The sequence below is a fragment of the Anomaloglossus baeobatrachus genome, chromosome 7 (genome assembly GCF_048569485.1).
Source record: "Anomaloglossus baeobatrachus isolate aAnoBae1 chromosome 7, aAnoBae1.hap1, whole genome shotgun sequence".
Classification (NCBI taxonomy): domain Eukaryota; kingdom Metazoa; phylum Chordata; class Amphibia; order Anura; family Aromobatidae; genus Anomaloglossus; species Anomaloglossus baeobatrachus.
The window spans coordinates 197,878,378-197,894,554 of record NC_134359.1 but is presented as its reverse complement, the minus strand read 5'-3'; the positions used below and the strand labels follow the sequence as shown (position 1 = coordinate 197,894,554).

Below are 16,177 nucleotides of genomic sequence, written 5' to 3'. Positions count from 1 at the left end.
GAAACCAGACCATAAGATCTGAAGAGCATTTTGATGAGTCTTTGCTTTTTCACTGAAGATTTTAAGTTGGCCTCTAACGGAGTGGGCCTTATCTCTTCTCCTTCATTGTCTGGTGTCTGGAGTTGGACTAAGGCAATCCTTACCAGTCATAAACCAATGCTCAATCTGGCAAAATAAAACCCACCGTTTTTATTTGGCATGCCTGATGCAATCCTACATCGGATGACGTCTTCTCTTTTATATGCACTTAGACAGCACAGATTTATGAATCCTTCATTGCACTATCTCAGAGATTTGAGAAGGTCAAATATCCACCACCTGGGTTCTAAATGGAAACTAAGCTTTTCAACACGGAAGAAGGAGATTAAACCGACGAGGACGGGATTCGAACCCATGCATGCAGAGCACAATGGATTAGCAGTCCATCGCCTTAACCACTCGGCCACCTCGTCTACATGACAAACCTGAAATCCGGTGATATGATCTGATGAGGATTTTGACCAGTCTGTGCAATTGAGCTAAAGATTGTGTATCGGCCTCTGGCAAAATGGACCTTATCACATCTCCTACACTGGATAATCTCAAGAGTTAGACTAGCTCAAACCATATCAGAAATGAGCTAATGCTCAGGGTTTTTAATAACAGTATTTTTACTAAAGATTGAATGTCGTGTCTGTATTGAAGCCCTAAAAATTGGTTTATCCCAGATAGCATTTGCATTAGTTTGTCTCTAGACATCAGATGACACTGAAGATCAAATAAGGCCACTCTACCAGAAGCTGCTTTACTATCAGTGAGTAGGAAAAGAGGTGCTGTGGCTTAGTTGGTTAAAGTGCCTGTCTAGTAAACAGGAGATCCTGAGTTCGAATCTCAGCAGTGCCTTCTTTTCATAGTCCCGATATAGAAGTTTCGATTTTTAAAGGGCACCTTTCATAGTGAGAGACTAATGTCAAATTTGTCTTTCTCACATCTCTGAGATAGTTGAATGAAGGAATTATAAATATGTGCTGTCTAAGTGCTCAGAAGGAAGAAGATGTCATGCGATGTAGGATGGCACCAAGCATGCCAAATAAAAACAGTGGTTTTCTTTTGCCAGATTGAAATGCTTCCATGCGCATCTCTCCCTGCTAGAAAAGTTTGATAGCAGTCTTCTTGAACAGTGAAAGGGCAAGAAAACAACAAGAACAAAGATGGAAGTCAAAACCATGCATAAACAGCTCAATCCATAGACTGTATTGTTAATGCATCACCTGAACTTCACAGCCAACTTCTCTGCCCAAAAACGTAGAAACCAGACCATAAGATCTGAAGAGCATTTTGATGAGTCTTTGCTTTTTCACTGAAGATTTTAAGTTGGCCTCTAACGGAGTGGGCCTTATCTCTTCTCCTTCATTGTCTGGTGTCTGGAGTTGGACTAAGGCAATCCTTACCAGTCATAAACCAATGCTCAATCTGGCAAAATAAAACCCACCGTTTTTATTTGGCATGCCTGATGCAATCCTACATCGGATGACGTCTTCTCTTTTATATGCACTTAGACAGCACAGATTTATGAATCCTTCATTGCACTATCTCAGAGATTTGAGAAGGTCAAATATCCACCACCTGGGTTCTAAATGGAAACTAAGCTTTTCAACACGGAAGAAGGAGATTAAACCGACGAGGATGGGATTCGAACCCATGCATGCAGAGCACAATGGATTAGCAGTCCATCGCCTTAACCACTCGGCCACCTCGTCTACATGACAAACCTGAAATCCGGTGATATGATCTGATGAGGATTTTGACAAGTCTGTGCAATTGAGCTAAAGATTGTATATCGGCCTCTGGCAAAATGGACCTTATCACATCTCCTACACTGGATAATGTCAAGAGTTAGACTAGCTCAAACCATATCAGAAATGAGCTAATGCTCAGGGTTTTTAATAACAGTATTTTTACTAAAGATTGAATGTCGTGTCTGTATTGAAGCCCTGAAAATTGGTTTATCCCAGATAGCATTTCCATTAGTTTGTCTCTAGACATCAGATGACACTGAAGATCAAATAAGGCCACTCTACCAGAAGCTGCTTTACTATCGGTGAGTAGGAAAAGAGGTGCTGTGGCTTAGTTGGTTAAAGTGCCTGTCTAGTAAACAGGAGATCCTGAGTTCGAATCTCAGCAGTGCCTTCTTTTCATAGTCCCGATATAGAAGTTTCGATTTTTAAAGGGCACCTTTCATAGTGAGAGACTAATGTCAAATTTGTCTTTCTCACATCTCTGAGATAGTTGAATGAAGGAATTATAAATATGTGCTGTCTAAGTGCTCAGAAGGAAGAAGATGTCATGCGATGTAGGATGGCACCAAGCATGCCAAATAAAAACAGTGGTTTTCTTTTGCCAGATTGAAATGCTTCCATGCGCATCTCTCCCTGCTAGAAAAGTTTGATAGCAGTCTTCTTGAACAGTGAAAGGGCAAGAAAACAACAAGAACAAAGATGGAAGTCAAAACCATGCATAAACAGCTCAATCCATAGACTGTATTGTTAATGCATCACCTGAACTTCACAGCCAACTTCTCTGCCCAAAAACGTAGAAACCAGACCATAAGATCTGAAGAGCATTTTGATGAGTCTTTGCTTTTTCACTGAAGATTTTAAGTTGGCCTCTAACGGAGTGGGCCTTATCTCTTCTCCTTCATTGTCTGGTGTCTGGAGTTGGACTAAGGCAATCCTTACCAGTCATAAACCAATGCTCAATCTGGCAAAATAAAACCCACCGTTTTTATTTGGCATGCCTGATGCAATCCTACATCGGATGACGTCTTCTCTTTTATATGCACTTAGACAGCACAGATTTATGAATCCTTCATTGCACTATCTCAGAGATTTGAGAAGGTCAAATATCCACCACCTGGGTTCTAAATGGAAACTAAGCTTTTCAACACGGAAGAAGGAGATTAAACCGACGAGGATGGGATTCGAACCCATGCATGCAGAGCACAATGGATTAGCAGTCCATCGCCTTAACCACTCGGCCACCTCGTCTACATGACAAACCTGAAATCCGGTGATATGATCTGATGAGGATTTTGACAAGTCTGTGCAATTGAGCTAAAGATTGTGTATCGGCCTCTGGCAAAATGGACCTTATCACATCTCCTACACTGGATAATGTCAAGAGTTAGACTAGCTCAAACCATATCAGAAATGAGCTAATGCTCAGGGTTTTTAATAACAGTATTTTTACTAAAGATTGAATGTCGTGTCTGTATTGAAGCCCTGAAAATTGGTTTATCCCAGATAGCATTTCCATTAGTTTGTCTCTAGACATCAGATGACACTGAAGATCAAATAAGGCCACTCTACCAGAAGCTGCTTTACTATCAGTGAGTAGGAAAAGAGGTGCTGTGGCTTAGTTGGTTAAAGTGCCTGTCTAGTAAACAGGAGATCCTGAGTTCGAATCTCAGCAGTGCCTTCTTTTCATAGTCCCGATATAGAAGTTTCGATTTTTAAAGGGCACCTTTCATAGTGAGAGACTAATGTCAAATTTGTCTTTCTCACATCTCTGAGATAGTTGAATGAAGGAATTATAAATATGTGCTGTCTAAGTGCTTAGAAGGAAGAAGATGTCATGCGATGTAGGATGGCACCAAGCATGCCAAATAAAAACAGTGGTTTTCTTTTGCCAGATTGAAATGCTTCCATGCGCATCTCTCCCTGCTAGAAAAGTTTGATAGCAGTCTTCTTGAACAGTGAAAGGGCAAGAAAACAACAAGAACAAAGATGGAAGTCAAAACCATGCATAAACAGCTCAATCCATAGACTGTATTGTTAATGCATCACCTGAACTTCACAGCCAACTTCTCTGCCCAAAAACGTAGAAACCAGACCATAAGATCTGAAGAGCATTTTGATGAGTCTTTGCTTTTTCACTGAAGATTTTAAGTTGGCCTCTAACGGAGTGGGCCTTATCTCTTCTCCTTCATTGTCTGGTGTCTGGAGTTGGACTAAGGCAATCCTTACCAGTCATAAACCAATGCTCAATCTGGCAAAATAAAACCCACCGTTTTTATTTGGCATGCCTGATGCAATCCTACATCGGATGACGTCTTCTCTTTTATATGCACTTAGACAGCACAGACTTATGAATCCTTCATTGCACTATCTCAGAGATTTGAGAAGGTCAAATATCCACCACCTGGGTTCTAAATGGAAACTAAGCTTTTCAACACGGAAGAAGGAGATTAAACCGACGAGGATGGGATTCGAACCCATGCATGCAGAGCACAATGGATTAGCAGTCCATCGCCTTAACCACTCGGCCACCTCGTCTACATGACAAACCTGAAATCAGGTGATATGATCTGATGAGGATTTTGACCAGTCTGTGCAATTGAGCTAAAGATTGTGTATCGGCCTCTGGCAAAATGGACCTTATCACATCTCCTACACTGGATAATCTCAAGAGTTAGACTAGCTCAAACCATATCAGAAATGAGCTAATGCTCAGGGTTTTTAATAACAGTATTTTTACTAAAGATTGAATGTCGTGTCTGTATTGAAGCCCTGAAAATTGGTTTATCCCAGATAGCATTTGCATTAGTTTGTCTCTAGACATCAGATGACACTGAAGATCAAATAAGGCCACTCTACCAGAAGCTGCTTTACTATCGGTGAGTAGGAAAAGAGGTGCTGTGGCTTAGTTGGTAAGTGCCTGTCTAGTAAACAGGAGATCCTGAGTTCGAATCTCAGCAGTGCCTTCTTTTCATAGTCCCGATATAGAAGTTTCGATTTTTAAAGGGCACCTTTCATAGTGAGAGACTAATGTCAAATTTGTCTTTCTCACATCTCTGAGATAGTTGAATGAAGGAATTATAAATATGTGCTGTCTAAGTGCTCAGAAGGAAGAAGATGTCATGCGATGTAGGATGGCACCAAGCATGCCAAATAAAAACAGTGGTTTTCTTTTGCCAGATTGAAATGCTTCCATGCGCATCTCTCCCTGCTAGAAAAGTTTGATAGCAGTCTTCTTGAACAGTGAAAGGGCAAGAAAACAACAAGAACAAAGATGGAAGTCAAAACCATGCATAAACAGCTCAATCCATAGACTGTATTGTTAATGCATCACCTGAACTTCACAGCCAACTTCTCTGCCCAAAAACGTAGAAACCAGACCATAAGATCTGAAGAGCATTTTGATGAGTCTTTGCTTTTTCACTGAAGATTTTAAGTTGGCCTCTAACGGAGTGGGCCTTATCTCTTCTCCTTCATTGTCTGGTGTCTGGAGTTGGACTAAGGCAATCCTTACCAGTCATAAACCAATGCTCAATCTGGCAAAATAAAACCCACCGTTTTTATTTGGCATGCCTGATGCAATCCTACATCGGATGACGTCTTCTCTTTTATATGCACTTAGACAGCACAGATTTATGACTAATGTCAAATTTGTCTTTCTCACATCTCTGAGATAGTTGAATGAAGGAATTATAAATATGTGCTGTCTAAGTGCTCAGAAGGAAGAAGATGTCATGCGATGTAGGATGGCACCAAGCATGCCAAATAAAAACAGTGGTTTTCTTTTGCCAGATTGAAATGCTTCCATGCGCATCTCTCCCTGCTAGAAAAGTTTGATAGCAGTCTTCTTGAACAGTGAAAGGGCAAGAAAACAACAAGAACAAAGATGGAAGTCAAAACCATGCATAAACAGCTCAATCCATAGACTGTATTGTTAATGCATCACCTGAACTTCACAGCCAACTTCTCTGCCCAAAAACGTAGAAACCAGACCATAAGATCTGAAGAGCATTTTGATGAGTCTTTGCTTTTTCACTGAAGATTTTAAGTTGGCCTCTAACGGAGTGGGCCTTATCTCTTCTCCTTCATTGTCTGGTGTCTGGAGTTGGACTAAGGCAATCCTTACCAGTCATAAACCAATGCTCAATCTGGCAAAATAAAACCCACCGTTTTTATTTGGCATGCCTGATGCAATCCTACATCGGATGACGTCTTCTCTTTTATATGCACTTAGACAGCACAGATTTATGAATCCTTCATTGCACTATCTCAGAGATTTGAGAAGGTCAAATATCCACCACCTGGGTTCTAAATGGAAACTAAGCTTTTCAACACGGAAGAAGGAGATTAAACCGACGAGGATGGGATTCGAACCCATGCATGCAGAGCACAATGGATTAGCAGTCCATCGCCTTAACCACTCGGCCACCTCGTCTACATGACAAACCTGAAATCCGGTGATATGATCTGATGAGGATTTTGACAAGTCTGTGCAATTGAGCTAAAGATTGTGTATCGGCCTCTGGCAAAATGGACCTTATCACATCTCCTACACTGGATAATGTCAAGAGTTAGACTAGCTCAAACCATATCAGAAATGAGCTAATGCTCAGGGTTTTTAATAACAGTATTTTTACTAAAGATTGAATGTCGTGTCTGTATTGAAGCCCTGAAAATTGGTTTATCCCAGATAGCATTTGCATTAGTTTGTCTCTAGACATCAGATGACACTGAAGATCAAATAAGGCCACTCTACCAGAAGCTGCTTTACTATCGGTCAGTAGGAAAAGAGGTGCTGTGGCTTAGTTGGTTAAAGTGCCTGTCTAGTAAACAGGAGATCCTGAGTTCGAATCTCAGCAGTGCCTTCTTTTCATAGTCCCGATATAGAAGTTTCGATTTTTAAAGGGCACCTTTCATAGTGAGAGACTAATGTCAAATTTGTCTTTCTCACATCTCTGAGATAGTTGAATGAAGGAATTATAAATATGTGCTGTCTAAGTGCTCAGAAGGAAGAAGATGTCATGCGATGTAGGATGGCACCAAGCATGCCAAATAAAAACAGTGGTTTTCTTTTGCCAGATTGAAATGCTTCCATGCGCATCTCTCCCTGCTAGAAAAGTTTGATAGCAGTCTTCTTGAACAGTGAAAGGGCAAGAAAACAACAAGAACAAAGATGGAAGTCAAAACCATGCATAAACAGCTCAATCCATAGACTGTATTGTTAATGCATCACCTGAACTTCACAGCCAACTTCTCTGCCCAAAAACGTAGAAACCAGACCATAAGATCTGAAGAGCATTTTGATGAGTCTTTGCTTTTTCACTGAAGATTTTAAGTTGACCTCTAACGGAGTGGGCCTTATCTCTTCTCCTTCATTGTCTGGTGTCTGGAGTTGGACTAAGGCAATCCTTACCAGTCATAAACCAATGCTCAATCTGGCAAAATAAAACCCACCGTTTTTATTTGGCATGCCTGATGCAATCCTACATCGGATGACGTCTTCTCTTTTATATGCACTTAGACAGCACAGATTTATGAATCCTTCATTGCACTATCTCAGAGATTTGAGAAGGTCAAATATCCACCACCTGGGTTCTAAATGGAAACTAAGCTTTTCAACACGGAAGAAGGAGATTAAACCGACGAGGATGGGATTCGAACCCATGCATGCAGAGCACAATGGATTAGCAGTCCATCGCCTTAACCACTCGGCCACCTCGTCTACATGACAAACCTGAAATCCGGTGATATGATCTGATGAGGATTTTGACAAGTCTGTGCAATTGAGCTAAAGATTGTGTATCGGCCTCTGGCAAAATGGACCTTATCACATCTCCTACACTGGATAATGTCAAGAGTTAGACTAGCTCAAACCATATCAGAAATGAGCTAATGCTCAGGGTTTTTAATAACAGTATTTTTACTAAAGATTGAATGTCGTGTCTGTATTGAAGCCCTGAAAATTGGTTTATCCCAGATAGCATTTGCATTAGTTTGTCTCTAGACATCAGATGACACTGAAGATCAAATAAGGCCACTCTACCAGAAGCTGCTTTACTATCGGTCAGTAGGAAAAGAGGTGCTGTGGCTTAGTTGGTTAAAGTGCCTGTCTAGTAAACAGGAGATCCTGAGTTCGAATCTCAGCAGTGCCTTCTTTTCATAGTCCCGATATAGAAGTTTCGATTTTTAAAGGGCACCTTTCATAGTGAGAGACTAATGTCAAATTTGTCTTTCTCACATCTCTGAGATAGTTGAATGAAGGAATTATAAATATGTGCTGTCTAAGTGCTCAGAAGGAAGAAGATGTCATGCGATGTAGGATGGCACCAAGCATGCCAAATAAAAACAGTGGTTTTCTTTTGCCAGATTGAAATGCTTCCATGCGCATCTCTCCCTGCTAGAAAAGTTTGATAGCAGTCTTCTTGAACAGTGAAAGGGCAAGAAAACAACAAGAACAAAGATGGAAGTCAAAACCATGCATAAACAGCTCAATCCATAGACTGTATTGTTAATGCATCACCTGAACTTCACAGCCAACTTCTCTGCCCAAAAACGTAGAAACCAGACCATAAGATCTGAAGAGCATTTTGATGAGTCTTTGCTTTTTCACTGAAGATTTTAAGTTGACCTCTAACGGAGTGGGCCTTATCTCTTCTCCTTCATTGTCTGGTGTCTGGAGTTGGACTAAGGCAATCCTTACCAGTCATAAACCAATGCTCAATCTGGCAAAATAAAACCCACCGTTTTTATTTGGCATGCCTGATGCAATCCTACATCGGATGACGTCTTCTCTTTTATATGCACTTAGACAGCACAGATTTATGAATCCTTCATTGCACTATCTCAGAGATTTGAGAAGGTCAAATATCCACCACCTGGGTTCTAAATGGAAACTAAGCTTTTCAACACGGAAGAAGGAGATTAAACCGACGAGGATGGGATTCGAACCCATGCATGCAGAGCACAATGGATTAGCAGTCCATCGCCTTAACCACTCGGCCACCTCGTCTACATGACAAACCTGAAATCCGGTGATATGATCTGATGAGGATTTTGACAAGTCTGTGCAATTGAGCTAAAGATTGTGTATCGGCCTCTGGCAAAATGGACCTTATCACATCTCCTACACTGGATAATGTCAAGAGTTAGACTAGCTCAAACCATATCAGAAATGAGCTAATGCTCAGGGTTTTTAATAACAGTATTTTTACTAAAGATTGAATGTCGTGTCTGTATTGAAGCCCTGAAAATTGGTTTATCCCAGATAGCATTTGCATTAGTTTGTCTCTAGACATCAGATGACACTGAAGATCAAATAAGGCCACTCTACCAGAAGCTGCTTTACTATCGGTCAGTAGGAAAAGAGGTGCTGTGGCTTAGTTGGTTAAAGTGCCTGTCTAGTAAACAGGAGATCCTGAGTTCGAATCTCAGCAGTGCCTTCTTTTCATAGTCCCGATATAGAAGTTTCGATTTTTAAAGGGCACCTTTCATAGTGAGAGACTAATGTCAAATTTGTCTTTCTCACATCTCTGAGATAGTTGAATGAAGGAATTATAAATATGTGCTGTCTAAGTGCTCAGAAGGAAGAAGATGTCATGCGATGTAGGATGGCACCAAGCATGCCAAATAAAAACAGTGGTTTTCTTTTGCCAGATTGAAATGCTTCCATGCGCATCTCTCCCTGCTAGAAAAGTTTGATAGCAGTCTTCTTGAACAGTGAAAGGGCAAGAAAACAACAAGAACAAAGATGGAAGTCAAAACCATGCATAAACAGCTCAATCCATAGACTGTATTGTTAATGCATCACCTGAACTTCACAGCCAACTTCTCTGCCCAAAAACGTAGAAACCAGACCATAAGATCTGAAGAGCATTTTGATGAGTCTTTGCTTTTTCACTGAAGATTTTAAGTTGACCTCTAACGGAGTGGGCCTTATCTCTTCTCCTTCATTGTCTGGTGTCTGGAGTTGGACTAAGGCAATCCTTACCAGTCATAAACCAATGCTCAATCTGGCAAAATAAAACCCACCGTTTTTATTTGGCATGCCTGATGCAATCCTACATCGGATGACGTCTTCTCTTTTATATGCACTTAGACAGCACAGATTTATGAATCCTTCATTGCACTATCTCAGAGATTTGAGAAGGTCAAATATCCACCACCTGGGTTCTAAATGGAAACTAAGCTTTTCAACACGGAAGAAGGAGATTAAACCGACGAGGATGGGATTCGAACCCATGCATGCAGAGCACAATGGATTAGCAGTCCATCGCCTTAACCACTCGGCCACCTCGTCTACATGACAAACCTGAAATCCGGTGATATGATCTGATGAGGATTTTGACAAGTCTGTGCAATTGAGCTAAAGATTGTGTATCGGCCTCTGGCAAAATGGACCTTATCACATCTCCTACACTGGATAATGTCAAGAGTTAGACTAGCTCAAACCATATCAGAAATGAGCTAATGCTCAGGGTTTTTAATAACAGTATTTTTACTAAAGATTGAATGTCGTGTCTGTATTGAAGCCCTGAAAATTGGTTTATCCCAGATAGCATTTGCATTAGTTTGTCTCTAGACATCAGATGACACTGAAGATCAAATAAGGCCACTCTACCAGAAGCTGCTTTACTATCGGTCAGTAGGAAAAGAGGTGCTGTGGCTTAGTTGGTTAAAGTGCCTGTCTAGTAAACAGGAGATCCTGAGTTCGAATCTCAGCAGTGCCTTCTTTTCATAGTCCCGATATAGAAGTTTCGATTTTTAAAGGGCACCTTTCATAGTGAGAGACTAATGTCAAATTTGTCTTTCTCACATCTCTGAGATAGTTGAATGAAGGAATTATAAATATGTGCTGTCTAAGTGCTCAGAAGGAAGAAGATGTCATGCGATGTAGGATGGCACCAAGCATGCCAAATAAAAACAGTGGTTTTCTTTTGCCAGATTGAAATGCTTCCATGCGCATCTCTCCCTGCTAGAAAAGTTTGATAGCAGTCTTCTTGAACAGTGAAAGGGCAAGAAAACAACAAGAACAAAGATGGAAGTCAAAACCATGCATAAACAGCTCAATCCATAGACTGTATTGTTAATGCATCACCTGAACTTCACAGCCAACTTCTCTGCCCAAAAACGTAGAAACCAGACCATAAGATCTGAAGAGCATTTTGATGAGTCTTTGCTTTTTCACTGAAGATTTTAAGTTGGCCTCTAACGGAGTGGGCCTTATCTCTTCTCCTTCATTGTCTGGTGTCTGGAGTTGGACTAAGGCAATCCTTACCAGTCATAAACCAATGCTCAATCTGGCAAAATAAAACCCACCGTTTTTATTTGGCATGCCTGATGCAATCCTACATCGGATGACGTCTTCTCTTTTATATGCACTTAGACAGCACAGATTTATGAATCCTTCATTGCACTATCTCAGAGATTTGAGAAGGTCAAATATCCACCACCTGGGTTCTAAATGGAAACTAAGCTTTTCAACACGGAAGAAGGAGATTAAACCGACGAGGATGGGATTCGAACCCATGCATGCAGAGCACAATGGATTAGCAGTCCATCGCCTTAACCACTCGGCCACCTCGTCTACATGACAAACCTGAAATCCGGTGATATGATCTGATGAGGATTTTGACAAGTCTGTGCAATTGAGCTAAAGATTGTGTATCGGCCTCTGGCAAAATGGACCTTATCACATCTCCTACACTGGATAATGTCAAGAGTTAGACTAGCTCAAACCATATCAGAAATGAGCTAATGCTCAGGGTTTTTAATAACAGTATTTTTACTAAAGATTGAATGTCGTGTCTGTATTGAAGCCCTGAAAATTGGTTTATCCCAGATAGCATTTGCATTAGTTTGTCTCTAGACATCAGATGACACTGAAGATCAAATAAGGCCACTCTACCAGAAGCTGCTTTACTATCGGTCAGTAGGAAAAGAGGTGCTGTGGCTTAGTTGGTTAAAGTGCCTGTCTAGTAAACAGGAGATCCTGAGTTCGAATCTCAGCAGTGCCTTCTTTTCATAGTCCCGATATAGAAGTTTCGATTTTTAAAGGGCACCTTTCATAGTGAGAGACTAATGTCAAATTTGTCTTTCTCACATCTCTGAGATAGTTGAATGAAGGAATTATAAATATGTGCTGTCTAAGTGCTCAGAAGGAAGAAGATGTCATGCGATGTAGGATGGCACCAAGCATGCCAAATAAAAACAGTGGTTTTCTTTTGCCAGATTGAAATGCTTCCATGCGCATCTCTCCCTGCTAGAAAAGTTTGATAGCAGTCTTCTTGAACAGTGAAAGGGCAAGAAAACAACAAGAACAAAGATGGAAGTCAAAACCATGCATAAACAGCTCAATCCATAGACTGTATTGTTAATGCATCACCTGAACTTCACAGCCAACTTCTCTGCCCAAAAACGTAGAAACCAGACCATAAGATCTGAAGAGCATTTTGATGAGTCTTTGCTTTTTCACTGAAGATTTTAAGTTGGCCTCTAACGGAGTGGGCCTTATCTCTTCTCCTTCATTGTCTGGTGTCTGGAGTTGGACTAAGGCAATCCTTACCAGTCATAAACCAATGCTCAATCTGGCAAAATAAAACCCACCGTTTTTATTTGGCATGCCTGATGCAATCCTACATCGGATGACGTCTTCTCTTTTATATGCACTTAGACAGCACAGATTTATGAATCCTTCATTGCACTATCTCAGAGATTTGAGAAGGTCAAATATCCACCACCTGGGTTCTAAATGGAAACTAAGCTTTTCAACACGGAAGAAGGAGATTAAACCGACGAGGATGGGATTCGAACCCATGCATGCAGAGCACAATGGATTAGCAGTCCATCGCCTTAACCACTCGGCCACCTCGTCTACATGACAAACCTGAAATCCGGTGATATGATCTGATGAGGATTTTGACAAGTCTGTGCAATTGAGCTAAAGATTGTGTATCGGCCTCTGGCAAAATGGACCTTATCACATCTCCTACACTGGATAATGTCAAGAGTTAGACTAGCTCAAACCATATCAGAAATGAGCTAATGCTCAGGGTTTTTAATAACAGTATTTTTACTAAAGATTGAATGTCGTGTCTGTATTGAAGCCCTGAAAATTGGTTTATCCCAGATAGCATTTGCATTAGTTTGTCTCTAGACATCAGATGACACTGAAGATCAAATAAGGCCACTCTACCAGAAGCTGCTTTACTATCGGTCAGTAGGAAAAGAGGTGCTGTGGCTTAGTTGGTTAAAGTGCCTGTCTAGTAAACAGGAGATCCTGAGTTCGAATCTCAGCAGTGCCTTCTTTTCATAGTCCCGATATAGAAGTTTCGATTTTTAAAGGGCACCTTTCATAGTGAGAGACTAATGTCAAATTTGTCTTTCTCACATCTCTGAGATAGTTGAATGAAGGAATTATAAATATGTGCTGTCTAAGTGCTCAGAAGGAAGAAGATGTCATGCGATGTAGGATGGCACCAAGCATGCCAAATAAAAACAGTGGTTTTCTTTTGCCAGATTGAAATGCTTCCATGCGCATCTCTCCCTGCTAGAAAAGTTTGATAGCAGTCTTCTTGAACAGTGAAAGGGCAAGAAAACAACAAGAACAAAGATGGAAGTCAAAACCATGCATAAACAGCTCAATCCATAGACTGTATTGTTAATGCATCACCTGAACTTCACAGCCAACTTCTCTGCCCAAAAACGTAGAAACCAGACCATAAGATCTGAAGAGCATTTTGATGAGTCTTTGCTTTTTCACTGAAGATTTTAAGTTGGCCTCTAACGGAGTGGGCCTTATCTCTTCTCCTTCATTGTCTGGTGTCTGGAGTTGGACTAAGGCAATCCTTACCAGTCATAAACCAATGCTCAATCTGGCAAAATAAAACCCACCGTTTTTATTTGGCATGCCTGATGCAATCCTACATCGGATGACGTCTTCTCTTTTATATGCACTTAGACAGCACAGATTTATGAATCCTTCATTGCACTATCTCAGAGATTTGAGAAGGTCAAATATCCACCACCTGGGTTCTAAATGGAAACTAAGCTTTTCAACACGGAAGAAGGAGATTAAACCGACGAGGATGGGATTCGAACCCATGCATGCAGAGCACAATGGATTAGCAGTCCATCGCCTTAACCACTCGGCCACCTCGTCTACATGACAAACCTGAAATCCGGTGATATGATCTGATGAGGATTTTGACAAGTCTGTGCAATTGAGCTAAAGATTGTGTATCGGCCTCTGGCAAAATGGACCTTATCACATCTCCTACACTGGATAATGTCAAGAGTTAGACTAGCTCAAACCATATCAGAAATGAGCTAATGCTCAGGGTTTTTAATAACAGTATTTTTACTAAAGATTGAATGTCGTGTCTGTATTGAAGCCCTGAAAATTGGTTTATCCCAGATAGCATTTGCATTAGTTTGTCTCTAGACATCAGATGACACTGAAGATCAAATAAGGCCACTCTACCAGAAGCTGCTTTACTATCGGTCAGTAGGAAAAGAGGTGCTGTGGCTTAGTTGGTTAAAGTGCCTGTCTAGTAAACAGGAGATCCTGAGTTCGAATCTCAGCAGTGCCTTCTTTTCATAGTCCCGATATAGAAGTTTCGATTTTTAAAGGGCACCTTTCATAGTGAGAGACTAATGTCAAATTTGTCTTTCTCACATCTCTGAGATAGTTGAATGAAGGAATTATAAATATGTGCTGTCTAAGTGCTCAGAAGGAAGAAGATGTCATGCGATGTAGGATGGCACCAAGCATGCCAAATAAAAACAGTGGTTTTCTTTTGCCAGATTGAAATGCTTCCATGCGCATCTCTCCCTGCTAGAAAAGTTTGATAGCAGTCTTCTTGAACAGTGAAAGGGCAAGAAAACAACAAGAACAAAGATGGAAGTCAAAACCATGCATAAACAGCTCAATCCATAGACTGTATTGTTAATGCATCACCTGAACTTCACAGCCAACTTCTCTGCCCAAAAACGTAGAAACCAGACCATAAGATCTGAAGAGCATTTTGATGAGTCTTTGCTTTTTCACTGAAGATTTTAAGTTGGCCTCTAACGGAGTGGGCCTTATCTCTTCTCCTTCATTGTCTGGTGTCTGGAGTTGGACTAAGGCAATCCTTACCAGTCATAAACCAATGCTCAATCTGGCAAAATAAAACCCACCGTTTTTATTTGGCATGCCTGATGCAATCCTACATCGGATGACGTCTTCTCTTTTATATGCACTTAGACAGCACAGATTTATGAATCCTTCATTGCACTATCCCAGAGATTTGAGAAGGTCAAATATCCACCACCTGGGTTCTAAATGGAAACTAAGCTTTTCAACACGGAAGAAGGAGATTAAACCGACGAGGATGGGATTCGAACCCATGCATGCAGAGCACAATGGATTAGCAGTCCATCGCCTTAACCACTCGGCCACCTCGTCTACATGACAAACCTGAAATCCGGTGATATGATCTGATGAGGATTTTGACAAGTCTGTGCAATTGAGCTAAAGATTGTGTATCGGCCTCTGGCAAAATGGACCTTATCACATCTCCTACACTGGATAATGTCAAGAGTTAGACTAGCTCAAACCATATCAGAAATGAGCTAATGCTCAGGGTTTTTAATAACAGTATTTTTACTAAAGATTGAATGTCGTGTCTGTATTGAAGCCCTGAAAATTGGTTTATCCCAGATAGCATTTGCATTAGTTTGTCTCTAGACATCAGATGACACTGAAGATCAAATAAGGCCACTCTACCAGAAGCTGCTTTACTATCGGTCAGTAGGAAAAGAGGTGCTGTGGCTTAGTTGGTTAAAGTGCCTGTCTAGTAAACAGGAGATCCTGAGTTCGAATCTCAGCAGTGCCTTCTTTTCATAGTCCCGATATAGAAGTTTCGATTTTTAAAGGGCACCTTTCATAGTGAGAGACTAATGTCAAATTTGTCTTTCTCACATCTCTGAGATAGTTGAATGAAGGAATTATAAATATGTGCTGTCTAAGTGCTCAGAAGGAAGAAGATGTCATGCGATGTAGGATGGCACCAAGCATGCCAAATAAAAACAGTGGTTTTCTTTTGCCAGATTGAAATGCTTCCATGCGCATCTCTCCCTGCTAGAAAAGTTTGATAGCAGTCTTCTTGAACAGTGAAAGGGCAAGAAAACAACAAGAACAAAGATGGAAGTCAAAACCATGCATAAACAGCTCAATCCATAGACTGTATTGTTAATGCATCACCTGAACTTCACAGCCAACTTCTCTGCCCAAAAACGTAGAAACCAGACCATAAGATCTGAAGAGCATTTTGATGAGTCTTTGCTTTTTCACTGAAGATTTTAAGTTGGCCTCTAACGGAGTGGGCCTTATCTCTTCTCCTTCATTGTCTGGTGTCTGGAGT

General features: G+C 40.8%; 11 non-coding genes across 11 annotated transcripts; all 11 read left to right on the top strand.

Annotated features, from left to right (window-relative positions):
- Nucleotides 1–808: 808 nt before the first annotated feature.
- Nucleotides 809–882, top strand: TRNAT-AGU (transfer RNA threonine (anticodon AGU)). The gene has a single exon. It is a non-coding gene; the product is annotated as a tRNA-Thr (tRNA).
- A 1,213-nt stretch (nt 883–2,095) lies between these two features.
- Nucleotides 2,096–2,169, top strand: TRNAT-AGU (transfer RNA threonine (anticodon AGU)). The gene has a single exon. It is a non-coding gene; the product is annotated as a tRNA-Thr (tRNA).
- Nucleotides 2,170–3,382: 1,213 nt separating this feature from the next.
- Nucleotides 3,383–3,456, top strand: TRNAT-AGU (transfer RNA threonine (anticodon AGU)). Its single transcript has one exon. It is a non-coding gene; the product is annotated as a tRNA-Thr (tRNA).
- Nucleotides 3,457–6,566: 3,110 nt separating this feature from the next.
- TRNAT-AGU (transfer RNA threonine (anticodon AGU)) lies at nt 6,567–6,640 on the top strand. The gene has a single exon. It is a non-coding gene; the product is annotated as a tRNA-Thr (tRNA).
- A 1,213-nt stretch (nt 6,641–7,853) lies between these two features.
- TRNAT-AGU (transfer RNA threonine (anticodon AGU)) lies at nt 7,854–7,927 on the top strand. The gene has a single exon. It is a non-coding gene; the product is annotated as a tRNA-Thr (tRNA).
- Nucleotides 7,928–9,140: 1,213 nt separating this feature from the next.
- TRNAT-AGU (transfer RNA threonine (anticodon AGU)) lies at nt 9,141–9,214 on the top strand. Its single transcript has one exon. It is a non-coding gene; the product is annotated as a tRNA-Thr (tRNA).
- Nucleotides 9,215–10,427: 1,213 nt separating this feature from the next.
- On the top strand, nt 10,428–10,501 carry TRNAT-AGU (transfer RNA threonine (anticodon AGU)). Its single transcript has one exon. It is a non-coding gene; the product is annotated as a tRNA-Thr (tRNA).
- Nucleotides 10,502–11,714: 1,213 nt separating this feature from the next.
- On the top strand, nt 11,715–11,788 carry TRNAT-AGU (transfer RNA threonine (anticodon AGU)). Its single transcript has one exon. It is a non-coding gene; the product is annotated as a tRNA-Thr (tRNA).
- A 1,213-nt stretch (nt 11,789–13,001) lies between these two features.
- On the top strand, nt 13,002–13,075 carry TRNAT-AGU (transfer RNA threonine (anticodon AGU)). The gene has a single exon. It is a non-coding gene; the product is annotated as a tRNA-Thr (tRNA).
- Nucleotides 13,076–14,288: 1,213 nt separating this feature from the next.
- TRNAT-AGU (transfer RNA threonine (anticodon AGU)) lies at nt 14,289–14,362 on the top strand. Its single transcript has one exon. It is a non-coding gene; the product is annotated as a tRNA-Thr (tRNA).
- Nucleotides 14,363–15,575: 1,213 nt separating this feature from the next.
- On the top strand, nt 15,576–15,649 carry TRNAT-AGU (transfer RNA threonine (anticodon AGU)). The gene has a single exon. It is a non-coding gene; the product is annotated as a tRNA-Thr (tRNA).
- Nucleotides 15,650–16,177: the final 528 nt, after the last annotated feature.